Below are 7,950 nucleotides of genomic sequence, written 5' to 3'. Positions count from 1 at the left end.
ACTTGGTATTGCCTTGCCTTTCTCTCTGTTATAAGGTTCTATTCTTACACCGTTTATTCCCTTTTTTATTATTCTGATGTTGTTGTCATTTACATATCAACCTCTCTGGTTTTCTGTTGTAATTCTTTTGGTTTTGGATAGTTCTTGAGAGTTCATATCCTAGTTTGTTATCTGGCTGGTACGATCCTGCGTCCTGGATTCAGCCTGTGGTCTGATGTTGTTTATTCTCAGATCAAAGGACTCCCTTTAATAATTTTTGTAATTTTGGTTTGGTTTTTACATATTCCCTTAATTTCTGTTTATCTGGAAATGTCCTAATTTCACCGTTTTATCTGAATGGGAGTTTTGGAGGATATATTATTGTTGGCTGGTAATTTTTTCTTTCAAGGTTTTATATGTCATTCCAGTGCCTTCTTGCCTGCATGGTTTCTGCCAAACAATCCAAGCTTAGTCTTACTATTTCTCCCCTGTGTGTGACTTTTTCTTTTTCTCAAGCTGCTGTCAGGATTCTTTGTCTTTGGTTTTAGGAAGTGTGATTATGATATGTCTTGGTGACTTTCTTTTGGGGTCTATCCTATATGGTGTTTGTTGAGCTTCTTGGATGGTCAGCTTTTCGTCTTTCATGATATTGGGGAAGTTTTCTGTTAGCAGTTCTTCAACAATCCTGTCTGTGTTTTCTGTTTTTTTTTCCCTGTTCTGGAACTCCGATCACTTGCAGGTTTTTCTTTTGATTGTATCCCACATCATTCTTATGGTTTCTTCATTTTTCCTTATTATTTTTTCTGATTTTCCATCAAACAGAGTTGTATCCAAGTGTTTGTCTTCAATTTCACTGATTCCATCTTCCATCATTTCAAACCTGCTCCTCAGCCCTTCTAAGACACTGTCCATTTTTGAAATCTTGTTATTTATCTTTTGGATTTCTAATTTTTTTTTATGATTTTTAGTTGTGAATTTATTTTACCATTTTGTTCCTGCATTATTTTCCTGAATTCTTCCATTTTTTCTCTGTATTGTCCATGAATTTGTCGCTTTTTCCATGAATTTGTCTATTTTTTCTTCATTTTTGTCTGCTTTTTGCTTCAACTCTTGGATAGCTCTTAATATTAGAGATATGAATTCCCTATCAGGTATTTCTAGTGCCTTTTCTTCTACTGGAAAGTCATGTAGTGTTTTATTTTGGCCACCTCCTGGAACCATCGTGTCCTGTTTTTCTATATGTTTTGAGATTGTCTGCTGTCTTTGTGGCATTCAGTGGTTATTTTCCTCGTTTACTGATTGTAGATTTGTTTATTTTTTCCTGCTTTTTTAACTTTGGTTATGTCTGAGCTGGAGGCCTATGCATTTTCTGTTGTTTGTTCATCTGTAGGCACGATAGTTTTCACCGCCTTTTACAATGGGCAGGGGCAGTCACTCAGGTATGGTACAGCACGTTAGGTCCAGCTGAATGGGAGTTCCTAGTATGGGTTGTTTGTGGCACTTACTAGGGCTGACAGCATGGGCCACAAATCAGTGCAGGGCATGTTCTGGTAGGCCATGCCTGTGCTGCTTGCTGCTATGATGTTCAGTGCACAGTACAGATTGGCAGGAAGGAGCAGGGAGATTGTGACGTGTGGCGCTAAGATGGGAATGGGAAAGATGAGAGAGAGGAGAGTGGAACAGGAGCCAAAATCATACACACAAACAAAGAAGCAAATGAAAAAGAGGCTAAGGGAGCTTGCTGTTCGAGTGGAGAGATTTGAAACTGAGAAATGGAGAAAAATAAAAAGAAAAAAAAGAAAAATCAAAAGAATAAAATGAATAAATAAAAATTGGGAAAAAAAAGAGCCCCCAGGGATCCCACCACTGCAGCTGCAAGGGCTGGGGAAGTTGCTCCCAGGCTGTGAAGTATAGCCTAGCTAGAAGGTGTATAGGTGTCACACAGCACCAGGTATTCAGGATACAGGAAGAGAAGGTAAGTATAGAGAGATGAGAAACTGAGAAATGAAGAAAGATAAAAAGGGAAAAAGAGAGAGAAAAAAAGAAAACAAAACAAAGAAACAAAAAACAAACAAACCAAAAAAAAAAAAAAAACAAGAAAAAAGAAATGCCCCCAGTGATGTCACTGTGTGTGTGTGCAGAGTAAGGGAGTAGCTTCCAAGCTGCGCTGTACTGCCCTGCTAGAAGCGGCTCCCAAGCTGAGAAAAGAAAAAGAAAACAAACAAACTAATCAATACAGAACAAATCAGAACAAACAAATAAAAATAGGCTCTGGGAGGGTCCCCCAGCAGGTTGACATAGGCCTGGAAGCAGTTTCTCAGTTGAGCACTGTTTTGCAGCCTTTCAGGAAGAAGCAAAGATGGCACATGGAGCCAGGTATTTGAGAGAAAGGAGAGGGAGGTGGTGAGAGGTAAGGAAGAAATCAAAAGAAGCAGAAAAAAGTAACACCAGCAGCCAACAAATGGCACTCAGGTAGCCGGCCAGTGCGGGCAGTTGGAATCCAAGCAGCTCTGGCGTGAAGCTGGTGCTTCCTGGCCAAGAGACTGTGCCCTCAGGAAGCAGAGGAGGCCGAGTGAGGGAGAAGAAGGGTGGGGTGTGGGAAAGTGTATATCACTAGTTACTGAATGTTCTGTCTCCTGCTGGAATCTCTGTGAAGCTGCTTTCTTGTACCCCCTGTTCAGCAATCTCTGATAGGAGTCCAAGATGGCAAATCCATGCTGCATTAGCTGATAGGGGAACCTCTGCATGTATCTCACCTTGCTCTCTGTTCTCTGTCAGTTTCTTATACCATTTGGTGCTTGGCTGAGTTCTTTATCTCTTTGTTTGATGATTAGGGTTTCAGGATTGACTTGTGTCTCTGTTTAACTTAGTTTTTTGGATCTTTGCTGTGGAGGGAGAGCGTGGTGCACCTGTCTATAGCACCATGTTGCCTGGAAGTGTATTTATATATTTTTAATGTGACTAATTGTTAAAGGTTTTTTTTTTTTTTTCCATTAGACTCTAAGATACTTAAGAGTGAAAGAAAACCTGTATTTTTACCCCAAAATATGTTCTCGGCACGTATCCCCTTCCTGATACTTACTAAGCATTCAATATTTTATGTTGCTTAATAAATTCACAAGAAAAATTGCATTTCTCACAAATGGTTCTTTTTTTTTTCACATATAAAATAATTAAATTATTTTGACATGTAATTCACATGAAATTTATCTTCTCAAAGTGTACAGTTCAGTGGTTTTTAGTATATCCACAAATTTGTGCATCTACCACCAGTATTTAATTCCTGAACATTTTTGTACCGTCAAAATAAAACCATATCCATTAGCAGTCATTCCCCCACTGCACTCTCCACCCAGCCCCTGGCAACCGCTCATCTGTTTTCTGTCTCTATCAATTTGCCTGTTCTGGACATTTCATATAAATAGACTCATATGATACCTGATCTTTTATGTAAGGCTTCTTTAATTGCCCATACTGCTGTTACATCTCTCTAATGAATTTTTCATTTCAAAATTTAATTTCAAATCTAGACTTTCTATTTGGTGGAGGTGGAGGTGGTTCGCCTTCTCCTCCACCTCCTCCTTCTTCATTGTTTTCTTCTTCTTTAATAGTATCTATCCCTTTATTGATATTTTCTATTTGGCGAGACATTGTTTTATTTTTCTTTTAGTCCTTTCGATGTTGTTTCATTTAGTTCTTTGAACATATTTAAAATAGCTTTTTAAAATCTTTATCTTCTAAGTATATGTCTGGGCTTCCTCTGAGACAGTTTATGCAAAAACCAAACCAAATCCATTGCTGTTGAGTCTATTCCAACTCATAGTGACCCCATAGAACAGAGTAGAACTGCCACACAGGGTTTCCAGGGAGTAGCTGGTAGATTCAAACCGCCAACCTTTTGGTTAGCAGCTGAATGCTTAACCAGTTCGCAACCAGGGCTCTAAGACAGTTTATATTGACTGCTTATTTCCCTGTGTATAAGACATATTTCTTTGTACGTCTTTTAACTTTATTTTTGTTTGTTTTTGAACCTGAGCATTATAGACAACGTTATTTGGGACCTCTGGAAATCAGATTCTCACTTCTTTCCAGGATTTGTTGTTGTTTGTTGTTGCTGTTTGTTTAGTGACTTTCTTGAAGTTATTCTGTAATGTTTGTGTTCTTAGTTATGAGTGGCCACTGAAATCACTGGTTGATTATCTTAGTGGTCAGCTAAAAATTGGATAGAGATGTCCTTAAGTGTCAGTCAGTCTCCTAGCCTTTGCCAAGGGGCTATAAGTGTGTGTTGTGGTTTGTCTTCAATACTCACACAGGTAGTTTACAACTCTGCTTTGATCTTTACTTCCTGCTTGCACAGAGCCTTGAGCTCAACCAAAGATGAGAATTTAGGGTCTTCTCAGGTCTTTCCTGGGCATATACACAGTGTTATCCATGCACGTGCCTTTAAAGATTCTCTGGAATATTTCAGAGTTTTCAAAGGTCCCTATGGACATCTCATTTCTCTGCTTTTCCTTTTAAGTTTTTGGTCAGCTACTTGTTGGCCTCAATTGCTATCACTGCCTCAGGTAGCTGTGATGTTAAACAATTACTGGTAATTGTTTTTGACAACAGCCCATGGGGAAAAGGCTATTTGCATGGGGAGAGCTTTGAGTCAGGTTAAATAAATAAAGTAGGTTGAGCTTTCCAGAAAATTTCCAGAGAGGTAAAAAATGACAATTCTCTGAGAATGCTGTTTGGGGAGAGCTCCACACCTATTCTACCCCCTCCCAGCAGCTGCCAGGTGCTGGTTTGCATAGTTGGTTGTTGGTTTTCAGATTTACCACTGACCTGGAGAGAGGGAGATGGGAGTAGAGCAAGTCAAAGGCCACAAAGTTCAATATTTCAAGCGTTTTTTTTTTTTTTCTTAAAGAAATACTCCCTGGAATAGTGCAATCCTTAGGTTAATTTCCTGAAAAAAAGTTTATTTTGACTTTTTCCAGTGTCCTCATTGCTTTTGTAGAGGAGAATATTTTTAGAGTCCATTATTCTACCATTCCCACTGCCAGAACTCATAACATTGGTTCTTAACCTTTGCTGAGTCACCAACACTTTTTAGAATTGAATATATAATAATAAACATTTATTATGCACTCACTATATCCCAGTCATTGTTTAAGCACTTTGTACATATTGTCATTTAATTCTTTCATCAGTCCTATTGTTTTCAAGATTATGTAACTGAGACACAAAGAGGTTAAGCTATTTAATAGAACAGGTTTTGAAGCCAACTCACCTCAATAATACTTACTGAATGCACAAAATTCCAGAAAATTTACATAGAATGTGCAAGGCTTTAGAGATACTCTGCAGTCTGTTAAAGGACCAAAGATTAAGAAGTGCTGTATTACAGAATGTTATTTTACCAAATGTTTCTATCATTTTTGCTTAATATTAAAGATTCATAGGATTGGATAGCAGGGTATCATTTAAGGGATAAACCTCTGTTAATGGATGCCCGAGGAAGTTTCTAGTGAGATACTGAGCAACATCGTAGGTATCAAGTGCTGAACAATACAAGTGAAAAATATGTTGCATATTTTACAACTTTCAAAGTCACTCCATAATTAATGGTAGAGTGAAAATAGAAGTAAATTTTGATTCAACGTGTCTTGTCTTTCCACTTTGTTGCATCTAAGATCTTAACCATTCCTCGAACTAAGAATTATATTAATAGTATTTATTAGCTTACACTTAGAGCATGCCCCATGTCAACATCCATCTCTAGATGTAGATATGAATTTGTTTCACACTGACAGGGGTAACTTGGATATCTTTGATAAGTAAAATGTTGAGTACATACTTAAAGGCATTCTTAATTCTAAATGAAGAGATAAATTCTGTACTAGCAATAGGGTTTAAATCATCTTTCCTAGACCAGAGGCCAGCACAACGCGGCCAGATTCCATCAGCTCCTTTTCCACTTCTATATCATCCTTCATCTCCTCAACACTCTCAAGCATAATTCAAGAATGTACGTTCTAAACCATACCATGACTGCATCCTAATTCAGATTTGGCAGACTTCACCTATGGTGAAGTAGGTTTTGCCAAAGTCCTGTGGAGAAAAAGAGACAGACACTGTGAAGGTAAACAAAGTTAGTTACACTTTTGTGTCAGCCAATGCCTCTATTTTCAAGCTAATAGTCAAGCTAAATGACTACATTACATTACATACACTGCTACAAACTGTTACATTTAACAGCAACTAACAACAAGAAGATTTCCATATTCTGATCATTCAGAATGCAACATGGACAAAGAAAATGAGAGTATGTTGAATACTTTCTTTTTCAAACTTTACGTCTGATATATTTTTATTTGGTTGGTTGGTTGTTCATTTTTTTATTTTTTATTTTTTGGGTGTGTGTCTATATTTACCTTAAAAATTGCCTGTCCATTTATTTTTTCATTTTACTTGTTTGGCTGCATTAGTTTTACTTTTCAAATACAAATTACTACCTACCTACTCATTGCTGTTGAGTCGATTCTGACTCACAGAGACCCCACAGGACAGAGGAGAACTGCCCCGTAGGATTTCCAAGGAGCCACTGATGGATTCTAACTGCCAGCCTTTTGGTTAGCAGCCTGAGCTCTTAAACACTGTGCCACCGGGGCTCCAGAACTTTTATATTGTCCCTTGATGTTGTACATCTTGGATTTATCATATTATATGGTGCTATTCATAGTATATTGAGTTAATTATGTTGCATTGTACTATCCTTGGAATCTCTTAACTTCAGAACTTCTGAAAATTACTTCCAGGAAACACAGAGCCTATTATAGTTTAGAAACTCCATGATAGCCAATCACTGTAGCAGATTCCACAGTGCAATGATATCACATTTTATATATTACAGCCAAGAGCAACATAATGTGTTTGGTGTTTATTTTTCAAATGCTAAAACATATTTCTTTGTCTTTCCTGAAAAATGTAATTTATTTTAGCATTTTTAAAAAAATTCATGAAAGTACTTACTATAGGTTTTGATACTTTTAAAAATAATGTTTGTTCAAGGCATTCATATTAGCTATTCTAACAGGCAAACTGGGTAAATATGAGTTTCTTGCATATTGTGATATTTCATTTAAATTCCATTAGAAATGTATTAATAAATATATTTACAATTCTCTTTCATGAAAATAAATAATTTTCAATTGCTTTGCAGCATAGTAACAGTTATTCATAGATGACATGAGATGTACTTGATGAGCTGTCCTTCGTTTTGATAAATATTGAAGCCAACATTTATAATAGTTAACAACTATTTTTAGATTACTATTGTAATGACCTGCAATGTGTATTATCAAGATAACAACTGCCTGAACTGAAATAATTAATATTTGGTTTCATTATAAAGGGTGGAGTATTGAGCTCAGAAGTACTTTGTTTCATATCATCTTCTCAACACAAGCCTAATTATGGCATTGCAGAATAAATTCAACTGTACACTGTTTATCACTATCTATGGGTAGCAGAGAGGTTTTATTAGGAAAATGTCACCATTTCCCTAGACTGTTACTGATTTAATAATCAAGCTAAATTGCTATGTCACAATAATCATACAGCACATAAAAAGCTCTGCCACCATAATAACTTTGATGTCTCAATGAATTAGTCTGCCATCCACGTCTCATGTAGCACCATTATATTTCAATAATATTCTAGTTACATATTAGTAGAGTGTGCTTTACTATAAGTAAATGTGGTCATAAAAACTTATTATGTTACTGAATGAGGGATCCAAGGTTTTTCCATGCTTAGCCCTCTAATAGGGATTAATTGCTGACTCTGTTGACTTCCTATAGGGTTAATGATGACCAATGACTAACACATTATTAAATCACGATTTAAATACCAAGAATGGCTTCTAAGTTTTCACAGATATGATGCAGTAATATGCATAATGTCTGTGACTTAATCTTTTATAATTTG

This window comes from Trichechus manatus, unplaced genomic scaffold (genome assembly GCF_000243295.1).
Source record: "Trichechus manatus latirostris isolate Lorelei unplaced genomic scaffold, TriManLat1.0 scaffold00003, whole genome shotgun sequence".
Classification (NCBI taxonomy): Eukaryota; Metazoa; Chordata; class Mammalia; order Sirenia; family Trichechidae; genus Trichechus; species Trichechus manatus.
The sequence above is the reverse complement of the archived record's forward strand: the minus strand, read 5'-3'. Positions refer to the sequence as shown.